Raw genomic sequence first — 13901 nt, forward strand, 5'->3', positions numbered from 1 at the left:
ACATCAGGCTGCAGCCTCTACTAGCCAGTGGACATGCCCAGACATGTTCCCTGCTTGCCCAGGCATGTCCCTGCTGACCCAACAAACATGGCCCACAGAGGTAAGTCTCTGCTCATCCATCCCACAACCCTAAAACACCCCTGTAGGTTCTACTGGCGGCCTTGCCACTAGCCCTAGGTACCCCACACCATCACTCTACACCCCTTGACACACATCCATTAATTCCTGTGTGAAGGGCACTCGCACCCTACACCTGCCCCGCTTTCACCACTGCCCCTCTGGGGGGGGGGGGCGCCCTCAGACCCTGGACTTCCGGCCCTGGACTTCCGGCCCTGGACTTCCGGCCCTGGACTTCCGGCCAGGGACTTCCGGCCAGGGACTTCCGGCCAGGGACTTCCGGCCAGGGACTTCCGGACCCCGACTTCCGGGGAGGGACTTCCGGGGATGGACTTCCGAGGCGGGACTTCCGGCTCCTACGTCACATCCAGGGGGCGTTCCCACCTGTCAAAAAATGAATGGTGATGGATGGTATGTCCCTTATACTACTGGTGTGGACCAGCAAAGTCCAGGGGACTCTCCAAGCAATGGAGTGTCAGGGCAAATCTGGAGCAACCAGATAAGGCCAAGAATTAACAAGATGACCCTCGCCAGGATCCACAGGCCAACAGACTAGAGATCATGCGGAAACCTCAAGCAAGTTTGCAAAGGACCAGCCCACAGGACACTCGTAAAGTGGAGGCCGGAAAACTTCAGAGCAAATACTGCTCGGGCTCAGGACTACACAGAGTCCAATACATAGGCCCAGGAATAGTCACAAAGCATATGCAACTGCAATGTACGCGGTGCACAGGGGTTCAGGTTGCACGGTCCCCACAAGGGATACTGGTCTCAGAATTACTGAGAGTGCAGATCAACCTCAGCGACCTTCAAGAACCTACCTCCTGTGTTGCTGAAATCTTTGGAGTCCTCAGGATGCTGGGAGAAGCAAACTGGTCAGATGAATTTAGGTGCCTGCTTTTGCAGGGGAATAACTCCTTTATTCCAAGGGAGATTCTTCAGTCGTCCAGCGTAGTGCAGGCAGTCAAAGTACTTGGTTTCTTCTTAGCAGAATCTTGTCCAGGTAAAACCTAAAGTCCTGTAGTCAGGTACCTCACTTTATACCCATGGAAAGGGGTTGGAAATATTCTGTGGACTCTCCTAGGGGAGGGGCAGGACAAAGGGGTGGCTACACCCATGTCCTTTGTCCATTTTAATGCCAGAGCAGGAGCCAATGGCTCCCAGAACTGGTTTGAGCTGGACTATGCCCAGGGACACTAAATGTGCCCCCAGTGCAGACTTTCTGGCACTCAGAGAGTGCACCCACCCAGCCCCAATACACTAAATCCTGTATGGGAGGTGGTTACACCTCCCTGTGACAGGATGCCTATCATAATGCCTTCCTCTGCGTTAGCTTGGCTCAGCAGCAGGAGGGCAGACCCGTGTCTGCGGCTGGCAGCATCCACTTTGTGCTGCCCAGGTCGAGAAAGCTGGTACCGGGTAGACCGGTGACCCACATAGGTCCCTTTGGAAGGGTGGAATCATACCTACCACACCAGTTACTGGCATTGAGATATGATTCCAACATGTTTGACACCAAACACAACATGTTTCTAAGCAGCTATTTTAAAGTTAGAATTTACTGTGAGGTTATAATGCACTTAAACATATATGTCTGGCTGCATCACAGACAACCCCGGAGAATGGCCTTTGAAGTCTGCAGAAGGGCTCTGCTCATGCAGGGGCACCCTCTCGTGTAAATCCCAGCACCCTGCCTTCAGGATTCTTAAGGCCTGCCATAGGGGTGACTGATAGGTATTTAAGTGTAGTGATTTAAATAGATGTAGTGAACCTATATCTTAAGTAAGTGGTGCAAGCACCAGCTTACACAGTCTGCTGTAGCAGGATGGTCTTGTCAATTTGGAAGGCCTCTCAGGGGTGGCATAATACATGCTTCAGCCCATGGGAGGCCCCTGGGGTATCTATGCCTGGGTACATGGTGTACCATATACTAGGGACTGATAAGGGTACCCCAGAATTCAATCTGGAGTGTACCTCAAGTACATGCATTGCAATTTAAGGGAGAAAGCAGATAAGACTGGGGTCCTCAATGGCAGGATCCCAGTCAGACTAGGCCAAAAACAGTGTGACATCAGCAAAAAGTGGGGGTAACCATAAGAAGCAGACACTACTTTCCACATTAGGCAGCACACCGAATTCAGAGATTGGATGAGGGTAATGCATGGTCCTACAGGATGGAACTATCATGTTTCTTAATCTTGAGCCATATGTAAAAACTTCTAGAGAATATACAGTAGATGAAAACTCCAGGTAATGTTAAAAAGGTTTTGGGCATAGTATAGCAGAATATAACAGGTTTAGGTTGATTGCGGTGGTCTTTACTGAGCCACCACCAGTATGTGGCAGCAAAGACAACATACCACACCAGATCTACCAAGTCAGATTTCTCGCTGTGGAAATGAAGCGCACTAGCAGTTTCTGCAAGGAAGAGTTAAAACCAGCAGAAAAATCCACCTTAAATGATGGAGAGGTCTCAGCTGAGCAAAGTGCCAAGTTCCAGAGGTCACAACGGCAGGAGGATAAAGACAGATTAAAGGCAGGTCAGATACGTGCTACCAAAGTGATGCATTGTTGAAAGCAGATTTACTATGGCCAGAGTCCAAGGAATGTAAATGTATATCAACTGGAGGAAATGGGGATTTGTTCGGAACATTAAAATTCTTTAAGGGAACAAACACAGTAAAAAACGCACGCATTCAGAGGAGAGAGGGAGGCAGGCAGAATGAGCGGAAGAGGAGAGGCCCATTTTTATGCACTGTCTCGTGGGGGGTCCTTTGTCTAAAACTTAGAGCATCCACTCCCACACAAAAAATTAGGGCACTCACATTAATGCTTTTAAATGGCAAGGAGAATAGAATAAATTAATATATTTTATGAGGGGGTAAAATTGAATCTGTTGTTTGGTGCAAGTTTACATCCCAAGGGCACACAAAGCCGATCCTTTTGTTATGTCTGGCATTAGCCAAGACCCTTTGATTTCACTAACTATACATAATATACTTGCTTATTGGGGCACTCTGCCAGCCCACCATCCAATGAGCTGCTATTGTGTCGCTCAACTTTTTCTTCTGTCCACTACAGCATTCAGCATGGGACGACAGCCCACCATAGTCAAGGGTTAACTTCAGTGTGAGTGACAGAATTCTTCCCTTTCACAAAGAACACATCCACAGACAAAGTATGTCCCTTTAATGCCAGGGACTAGAACAGCAATGTGTACTTTTGAGATCAAAAAATATTTTCGCTTTTAGACAATGTTTTCTTTTTTCATTGATGAGGGCTTCCCCAGCAATAAGGTTTTGCAAAAATCATGACAAAACAAAATGAGCACTTACAAAGCTAAAAAAGCTGGAGGACAATGTCAGGCCTATTGACTTTGCCAATGCTTGTTTTCTTTTTGTAATAAAATTTGAATTTATACTTTGCTTCATTTTCAGATATTCACTTTGTTGGTGGATCAGCCTAGATTGCAATAAGCTGGAGCCAAAGGTGTTGGCTGTTCTACGCTTTATATCAGCTGAATCAGAGGTGAAATTATTGACTGAAAATGTATGCCGCCTACTTGGAGTAGAGATTGTTCATTGTGTACAAATCCCTCCCCATGTCCTTTGATGGCAGATGGTGCATTATACGAAATTGTTACTGGATAGGCATGCTCGAATGGAGACGCCTGCTCTTGGCTGCTCACACTGACATGAACGAAGCAATAACCAATAACAAATTTAATTTGATCCAGTGTTGCTGTACTTTTCTTCCTACCTTGAATCTCACCCTGATGAGATGCACATGGTTGGACAAATTGTCTACCATGCCCCTTCCCGGAGCTGAGTGTATGAGGAGAGTTACCGTGAGCTGTGCAGGTTCAATCTTTTTTTCATGCACTAGATGTGTGAGAAAGAACACCCTAGGCAGTGATGCTTTCAGGAGTATAGCAGTGATATGGGATGATATTCCAACCTGCGATTTCTTAGTCATGGCGACTGGCAATCTGGATATATTGGAACACCGGTTGGACTGTCATGAGGCGCTCAGGTTCTGTGGTGCTTCTTTAGACCTTGGAAAGCCATATGTGGTTGCACACTTGATGGACAATAAGTCTCAAGATACGGGAACTATGGTTATGAGTCCGATTAAGTGAGGCGGACAACCAAGGTATCAAGGAAGATGAAAGAGATACCTACAGCATCTGGAAAAGAATGGTAAACTGCTGAGAAGTATACTTATTTGTCTTGATAGAATGACAGCTGGAATTGGTTGTAGAAGCAATGACAATAGGACAGGTTCCAAGCATCCAACTCTACTTCAAAGATGGTGATGCACAGCAAAGGATGTCCCACTACTTCAATCTCCCTCTAATGCTGAATGCCATTTATACTGGGTGATAAGAAGCAGATACTTTGGCACTGAGGGCCAGATGTAGGTAAATCCGATTTACCGACTCATACCGATTCGGTATTTAAGAGTCGGTAAATTGGAAGGAGGCAGATGTAGGTAAAAAATTACCGATTCTGTACGAGTCGGTATTTACCGAATCGGTAAATACCGAATCTGTATTTTCCATTGATTCCTGTAGGCCTTGAAGCCCATAGGAATCAATGGGAAATACAGATTCGGTATTTACCGATTCGGTAAATACCGAATCCTGCAAGGGTGCAGGGGGTGTCACTTTGACACCCTCTAGCACCCCAATTCCGGACTTGTGTGCCATGTGGCACACAGACATGCCCTAAGGGCATGTCTGTGTGTCACATTGCACAGGTGTGCATGCACAGATGTGCATGCACACCTGAATTCGGTATTTTACCACCCAATAGGATTGGATGGTAAAATACCGATTCTTAAGGGCCTGTGGCACTCTTAGGAGTGCCACCTACATGTGGATATTCCGAATCGGTAAATATACCGATTCGGTATTTTACCGATTCTGTAAATTTACAGATTCTGTAAATTTACAGAATCGGTAAAATATACGCCCCCTACATCTGGAAACCCTAATACCGGTCGGTTATCGACCGGTATTAGGGCTCCTACATCTGGCCCTGAGTGCTTTAATTGCGAATCTCTGAACCAACATTGTCTAAAAGAATATCAAAGTAAGTAAAGTGGCACAGGGTTACTAGTAAATTCAATTACCTGAAATGTGGTTTATTATGTAGAGTATGACATTAGCCTAGAACAGCAGCAAAGCACTAAAAGTGAAACTCGTGAGTGGTTACATTAGCAGAAAACACTTGAGTTGGTTGGTGAAAATGTACACATTTAACTGACCTCAATCATACACAGCAAACTGCAAGTAGAGGAGAAAGATAATAAAAAGGACGAGTCTTTCCACTATTTCTGTTGAGACTCGGGAGGTTTATATGTTAATAGAAGTATCGGGCCAATCCCATCTCAGTTGAAACAGTGAAAAGACTTGTACATTTAGGATGCCTACTACAATGAAGCGCGTTCATGTCAGGGCCTTGGTCTCTGGTATGAGTGTCATTGACAGGAGGGAAGTGTGAAATAAGCACATGCAGATGAGGGCTTAGGAAATAGACAGGATTGGCCAGATGAGCGTATGGGAGTATTGAAAGCCTGTCTGAGCTGGAATGTTCTGCAGGATGAGTCCATTGGACATGGTGAGAGGACTGCAGTAGGTGACTCGAGTCCGAGTGTTTAATTCCAAGGAATGTCCTAATGAGAAACCCCTTACCCTAGAAGGGCACACTAGGATGCCTCCGGTTCAGAGGAGGCGCCACAGAGCTGGGCACTAGGCCTAGCCTGAGCTGCTGAGGGTGATCCATCAGGGCTGCCTGATCCCCCCCAAATCTTCTCTGAGGATGGGAGTTTTATATCCTGTCCTTTGGTACTCTTGTCCATGTTATGTGCAAATTCTTCTGAATGTTCATGATGCCAAGAGGTGCTGGAATATGGGGTTGTAGAATTCCTCCATGGTCATCAGGGCAGCAGATCACTCTGGCCTCTGCAAGGGACTAGATCAGCTCCTGAGGTGGTGCATGTGTGGAAATAGTACTTAAGAAAAACCGTGCACTTGTTTAAAGAGATAATTCTACTTGTTAACCTCAAATAAACATGCCTACACGAGCCTTCCAGAATCTAGACATTTAATATTGCTTATTATAACAGGATGGCCTCGTTCCTGCTAGGTGGCATGGTACGAGGAACAGTAATGAACCAGGTATGGTGGTCACCACTAAGGCAATAGACCAGGTTAGTGAGTTAGGCTCCGGGAAAATCTACTACCTATTTGGGTGGATACTGACCTGGTTATCTGCCAAGTGCAAACCCACATGTCAGTTTGAATGATCACGGGTAACTCAAGTCCATTGACAGTTCACTTGATGAATGGAGCTTTTGGAACCTGGGAAAATTCCTTCAGAGCAACCGAGAACCCTTTAATCCCTCTCCTGGAGATCTGTTTCCTTGCCACTACATAGTGGGTGAGCCATTAGAGATCGGAGGACACAGGACTAAGACCAGGGTAGCTCGGAGAGCCTTTTGTGATAATGAGCTATCTGGGCAGGCACCCTCAATCCTCTACCTCAGACACAGACTTAGGTTTGAGTCTAAAGGGCATCTTGCAATGGAGTGTAAATGTGATCATAGATCATTACCTAGAATACCACAAACCTGCTCTGGGTTCGAATGAAGGTGACAGGAGAACAATTGGCCAGATGGTCCCCACCAGAAATGTTTACAAGAAATATAAAGAAAACCTCATATAACTGAAGTAGATACAGAAAGTTGTCGCCCTTTATCCACTCTTAAAAGAAAGTCAAGAAAAATTGCCTCAGGGCGTGACTTGGCAGGCCAACATGGCGGACGTGTGCTGAGTGAGCTCCGTCCAGTCCGCCGAATATCCTGACTCCCTCGACTTCTGAGAGATCATCAAGACGACTCCGCAGCGTGGAACTGCTTACATACGCACCCTGTGTGGTTTTGGGGAGCCCACGTTGGTTCATTGCGGTGAGATCGGACCGCACCTGGGGTGAGGCCTAGCTGTCGGCGGTGGAGCCGGGGAGTCGTGCTTGAAATCACCAAAGGCGGCTGCAGGGTGTGCGGCGATCTTGGCTCGCCTGCTGGCATAGCATGCTAATCGGAGAGCCCCGGTATTGGCAGAGGGCAGCGGTGGCTGGAGGGGGCATTGAGCGCTGCTCTGCTGCTCCATGGCGCGGCTGAGATGACATCGAACGAGGAGACCCGGCGGCTGGATCGGCCGCATAGGTGAGGAGAAGGCCGCGGCCCGTGACTGGGCCCCCCGACTGTGCAGACTTTCGGCGTAGGTGGAGGTCGGTGACAGGGGCGGCAGGCTTGCTATCCACGGTGCCCCCCCTCTTCCCGGCATTGCAGTGGGGCTCGGCAGTGTGGCCGGGCCGCGGGGGAGGTGGCTGGGGGACCCGCCTTATTCCCCCCCTCTTGGAGCTATCCCGGGTCCTCAGGGGTTCCCACGCCTGCGGTAGTTAAGACTGCCGGCATAATCGGGCCACGGGGGCAGCGATTCAGTGCCTCGCAAGCTTGCCTTTATTTTACCACCCCTCCCCCCGGAGCCATTCTAGACCGTCAGGGGCACCTACATCGGTTGATTAGTGGAAAGCTGACTTGTTTCTCTGGGCACTTCCCCCTTACTTGGCAGTGTAGTGGGGGACTACCGGTGCAGCCGGGCCGTGTGGGAAGGGGCTGAGAGGCCTGTCATCTGGTACTCTGCACCCCCCCGGGTTGGCCCGGGTTCTCGGGGGCGCATACATCGGCATTCGGCGGGCCACATGGGCCTACACTGGGCACCTGAGACTAGTTGTTGCTGCTGCTCCTGGCAGGGCCGCACGGCGGGGGGCGCGTGCGGGCCTTTCCTATTGACCTACGGTGCCATCGCTTTGGCGGTCAGTCGGACCGTGCACACGTGACCGGGAGTCCCTGGCGTGGTGCCCCTGGGGTGTCTCACCAGCCACGATTGTTTGACGGTGCCCATTCGGCAGTCTGTTCGGGCCACGGGAGCCGGTGGTATATGCGCCTGCACCCCGCCTGGCTCATCCCAGGTCTCCGGGTGGTGTACAGGGGGCAACCATGACTTGGGATAAAGGTGGCAGCAGTTCGACGAAGCAGGGCCCCATTGATAAGTTTACTGGCCCGGGGACGGTGGCCCTGGCATCCGGGGGCTAGTCGTGAGCCATACCAGATAATGCGGCCCTCATGGCCGCTATCACCCAATCCCGGTATATGTTGGATGCAAAAATTGGGGCAGTTGATTCGGACGTCATGCTGTTGAGCCAAGATCTACGCAATGTGGTGTCCCGTATTACTGAGGCCGAAACCCGGATCTCTGGGGTGGAGGATGATGTCACCATGCTGAAGCAGAAGGTTGCTGCGATGGAGACCGTTGTGAAGGGACTTGCGCTCCGTGTGGAGGATGCCGAGGGATGGGCCCGACGCAGCAGCCTTACATTAAATAGCTGTTTAGAACACCTGGATAGCATCAATGCCTCTAAAGCGTGCGAATCCAAAGAAAAAATGACTGCCTACGTAAGTCTAACCTTCTCAAGAGTTTTTATCCGTAAATGAGAAGTACCCGTCCGCCATCTACATTCATACATAACGTAATTGGTTTATACGGGCTAAATACATTTAAACGTGTCCACGTTAAGCCAGACGCCACATGGTAGATAAGATATAATGTCTAGCGCAATGCGTGTAAATAACTAATAGGGATTCACGGACAGTGAGTCTGTCTACCCAACATGCAAATTCAAACAAGAAACGGCAGCTTACAGACATCTCTCCTTATCAGATTTTCCATACATGTAAACAACTACAGATTAGTCGAGAATAATATCTCGCTCACTGTACTGAAACGTGAGTGTTATCATCTAGCGGAACTGATTTATTAGAAAGATAGAAGATTTAACATGCAGGCGTTTGGTAAGACACAACGCAATTAAGAATAAAGAACATGGTTTAAATTGTTTTTCTCACGATTAATTATTGTCACTGTATTCTTTCCTTTTTTTTGTATGAATTATGAAATGACTTATGAAATGTTAAGTTTGTGTCTGTATGTTTCTTATGAATTCTAACTTAAATGAAAAATATATAAATTTGAAAGCAATGCTAAAAATAAAAAAATAAAAAAATGTATATATTTTTTGATGAAAATAAAAAGCTTGTTGTGTATCTGTCACAGTCAACAATAATAATGTGATGTACATGTGCAATGAATAATTGTGGCCAAAGAGGGAACTCTTCTTCTTGTTGTACTTTATCCCTTCCCCTCTGTTCCCTGGCCGTACTTATCATTTCGAGGGGGTCCCATCATTACTGCTCTGGAGAGCTGGCTTCCCCCTGAGGCCATGTCCCGGTGTTTTGTCGTCGAGCGGGCCCACAGAGCACTTGTACAGAAACCCCCGGTGGGGTCTCGCCCACAGCCAGTTATAGCAAAACTGTTAAATTACCTCGATAGGGATGCTATCCTGAAGCAAGCCCGGGCTAAAGAACCCCTGCACTATAACAATGTGCGCATCCTTATTTTTCCCGATTATACGAGGCAAGTCCAGCAACAACGCCAATCGTTTGCAGCCGCGAAGGCCCGCCTGAGAGACCTTAAGCTTCCATATGCCCTATTGTTTCTGGCGTGCCTACGGGTGGTATTTCGTTCTCGCACCCACTTCTTAGACACCCGGACGAGGTGTTCAAATGGGAAGAATGAGATGGTGCGGGTGAGGCCACACACGCCACCCGGAAAGGAGTCCAACTCCTCATCGAGTGAGGTGGCCCGGAGGGACCCCTGGGGTCAACAGCAGAAGAGTAACAGACGAGCTCGATCCCGGCGGCGCTCCCAATCCGGCAGCACCTCCTCCTCTCGGGGTGTCTCTACCTCAGGGCGAAAAACGCTTGAACCCTAATATGTGGAGACGGTGGGGTGCTGCAGAGTCGTATTGAAGCATTGCTTGGGAGAGTCCTGATGTGGGCTGGTCTCTCCGCCAGGCCCGAACTGGTTGGAGACATGCCCGGAGGACATGGGCTGTGAGTTGGGGATCCATTGGTTGTGGCAGTCTAAATCACACCCTTTGGGTATTGGGAAGCTAGCTCCACCGCAACAGATACTTCAGTGTTTTTTGAGGTATGGGGTGGGGGGTTCGTTGGGTGGGGGTTGTTTATGTTTTTTAATCACACATCCGCTAGAAGTCCGCTGCACTCTACACATGCATCACCACAGCTCAATATCCATTTTACAGGAGGATGCGCTCCCACATAGCTAGGGTACCCGATGGTTGACAGGTGACCCTGGGCAGTCTTCGCATTATTAGCTGGAACGTGCAGGGGGCCCTAGATAAAATCAAACGAGGGGCAAAACTCTATCAGGCGAAGAGGGCTAAGGCCGATGTTCTTATGTTACAGGAGACGCACCTCATGGGTACGAAGGCCCTTTGCCTGCAGTGCTATGGGTTCCAACAGGTCTTTCACCCTGGGTTTACAAGGGGTTCACGGGGAGTGGCGATCCTGATACACTGCAGAGTTCCCTACACGGATCTACAACAGTGGACTGACACGCAGTCGAGCTAGTTTATTCGGGGCAAGATTAGGGAGGATCCCCTGGTACTGGGCAGTATTTATGCCCCCCCCTACAATGGAACATAGTAGAGAAACTGCATTCCTTGTGGGCCGGCATTCCTGATGTACTATCTGTGGTGGGCGGGGACTAGAATGATGTGATGGATCTGGCCAAGGATAGGTCCAGAGCTGGGGGTGGCCCCGGGAGTGGTCATCCTACAAAACTGCATTCGTTGATGCCCTTGGGCAAAGTTGCGCAATACAAACTTTTTTCATTCATTCATTCATTCATTCATTCATTCATTCATTCATTCATTCACGGGGTTGGACTGGATTGATGTGTGGCGGTGTATCCATGGGAATCGAAGGGAGTTCATCTACCTCTCAGCATTTCATAAATCACTCCACAGAATTGACTATCTCTTTGTTCCCCGGGCGGTGGTCGACAGGGTGGCGTTGGCAGAGATTCTGCCTCGCGGCCACTCGGATCACTCTCCGGTGTCCCTTGAGCTCTCCATGGGCAGGGGGAAACAACCATTTCGGTGGCTACTCTCAGTGTGACACTTGCAGAATGAAGAGTATGGGACCCATATGAGTGAAGCTATTGCACAATACCTGACGGCTAATGAGGGGTCTGTTCCTGGCGCCGCAGGTCAGTGGGAGGCAATGAAGCCTACACTACGGGGGTAGACATATGTTGGTGCGCGATGCCGCAGGAAGTGTAGGGAGGAACTGACTCATGCAGAAGCAGACATGGAGGCACTTGAGCGCCAGAGTCTGGAGCCAGGTGGGGGCCAGTATGTGCCGCAACTGCTCCTTGCCCAACAGACCTGTGCCGCCCTATTGATGGATGAAGCACGCCAGGTCTGGCTGGCGACGTGCAGTAGAATATACCAATAGGGGGAAAAGTCCAGCAAGATGCTACATTGACTTTGTCAGGGCTCCTTTCATTCCCAGGCCCTCCCAGGAATTCTGGACTTGGCAGGACTGCCGATTACGGACCCCTCTGCCATAGCGTAGAGCTTCGCTGCATACTATGTTTGTCAGCGCCCATCATCGATAAGTTCATAACAGACCTACACCCCAAAACGGTACTGGATGAGGTTTGAGATCAGCTGGAGGCTCCTTTAACAGACGAGGAACTAGGCGCGGCCTTGGGGGAGCTCAATCCCGAAAAGACACCTGGTCCCAATGGGTTTCCAAGTGAATTCTTTCGACGTTAAAATGTACAGTTTCCCCCTTATTATCGGGCGGTATTGGAGGAGGCCCGGGAGAAGGGCTTGCACCCCCCAGATTTGAGGCAGTCGGAAGTAGTGGTGTTCCATAAGCCCCGCCGGCCCCCAGAGCATCATGCCTCGTGTTGTCCCATTTCCCTTTTAAACGTGGAGGCGAAAAATCTGGCAAAGGCATTGGCCAATCGCCTCCTGCCCCACATCACTGCGCTTGTACACCCTGACCAGGCAGGGTTTATGCCCCAGAGCGCGACCAGGCACAACATTAGGAGGGCGCATGTGGCGATGGCAGCTATACAGCAGACGGGGGAACCGGCGGCACTTCTCTTGGCGAATTTGGATAGGGCATTCAATTCCCTGACCTGGGTTTATCTATTCGCATTGCTGCTGAGACTCAATCTGGGCCCGCGCTTCCTTTCCTATATAATGCTCTTATACACGGATCTGACGGCATCGGTCCAGGTAGCAGGTGCGACCTCCTCGACCTACTCTATAAGACGGGCACTAGGCAGGGATGTCCTCTCTCGCCTTATTTATTTGCCTTAGCCATGGAGCCATTGGTTGTTTGGGTGCGCATTGATGCGCAGATCCAGGGATTCGAGTGGGCCCCGGGTTTGTCTGACAGGGTCACGCTATATGCGGATGATGTCTGCTTTTTTCTCACGGCGGTTGACAGGAGGGGGCCGTGGCTTCTGCGCATTATGTAGATCTTTGGGGAGACATCAGGCTTGTATATGAATCCCCGCAAGTCCACCCTGTGGGCTCTGGGGGATTGAACGAAAGTAGGCGTGTGGGCGTTCTGGTCCAGTTGGTGGTGGGGGGCTTGAAATACCTGGGGGTGTTCCTCTCGGATGTATCAGCAATCTCCTGGGAGCGCAACCTGGCTCCGGTGTGGGAACGAGTTTGTGCAGACCTTAAGTCTTGGTCTCGTATGCCTCTGACTTTGTTTGGCAGATCTTCAATATTCAAGATGGTGGCGCTTCACCGGCTCCTCTACCAGCTAAAGAATCACCTGTACCCGATCCTGCCCGGATGGTTCTGGCTGGTGAATTCTGTGCTCGGGCATTTTTTGTGGGAGGGGGTAAGGTGCGCCTAGCACTGCGTACATGCTTCCTGTCAACATGCTGTGGAGGTCTGACGTCCGCAGACATTCTCTCATACTACCAGGCCTCGCACCTACTGGTCCTTAATGAGTGGTGGTATGGCGATAGGGGAGACCCAGCATATGCGCTGGAACAACAACCCATGGGGCGCCATACACTACACACACTCTTGTACTCGGCGCCGCTATAGGTGGCAATGCCATCAGTCACGCGGGTGGTGTTCCAGATTTGGAGACAGGTGCTGCGATGCATGGGATGGTGGAATACCCTGACTCGGGAGACCCCTCTGTGGAATAATGGGCACCTGGCTTAATTGGCAGCCCTGCAAGGCTTCCGGGGATGGGACGACATTGGCGTCTCAACCCTTGGAGATGTCATGAGGGGCACAATGCTCAAGTCCTTCCGGGACCTCCAGATGGAATTCCATATGCCACAGACACAATTTTATCGGTACCTCCAGTTTCGTCACGCCCTGATCCCCAGCCTGGAGGGCCTGGAGTCTCTCACTGAATTTAGTCCATTGGAAGCGAAAATTTTCATGGGGGACCTGCAGGAAAAGAAGATCTCCCGGATCTACCAATCCCTAGTTATACATTGCTCCCCCACACTGTAGAATCTTCGGGGAGACTGGGAGGCTGATGTGGGCACATTAGAGGAGGAGGACTGGACAGAGGCCTTGGCAGCTCTGTGGGGTGCGGCCATAGCAATGTGACTCCGCCTGGTCCAGTTTAAGTATCTCCACAGCGTCTATTTTACTAGAGCACGGCTATGGCGGGCGGGGCTGATCGCGTCCCCGAAGTGTCTTCGCTGTGTTCGGGAGGAGGGCACTTTCATACACACTGTTTGGCGATGTATGTCCTTAGATCGCTTTTGGAGGGGGGGTATTTGCATGCCAGTTCAGAGG

The sequence above is a fragment of the Lissotriton vulgaris genome, chromosome 7, assembly GCF_964263255.1.
Source record: "Lissotriton vulgaris chromosome 7, aLisVul1.2, whole genome shotgun sequence".
Classification (NCBI taxonomy): Eukaryota; Metazoa; Chordata; class Amphibia; order Caudata; family Salamandridae; genus Lissotriton; species Lissotriton vulgaris.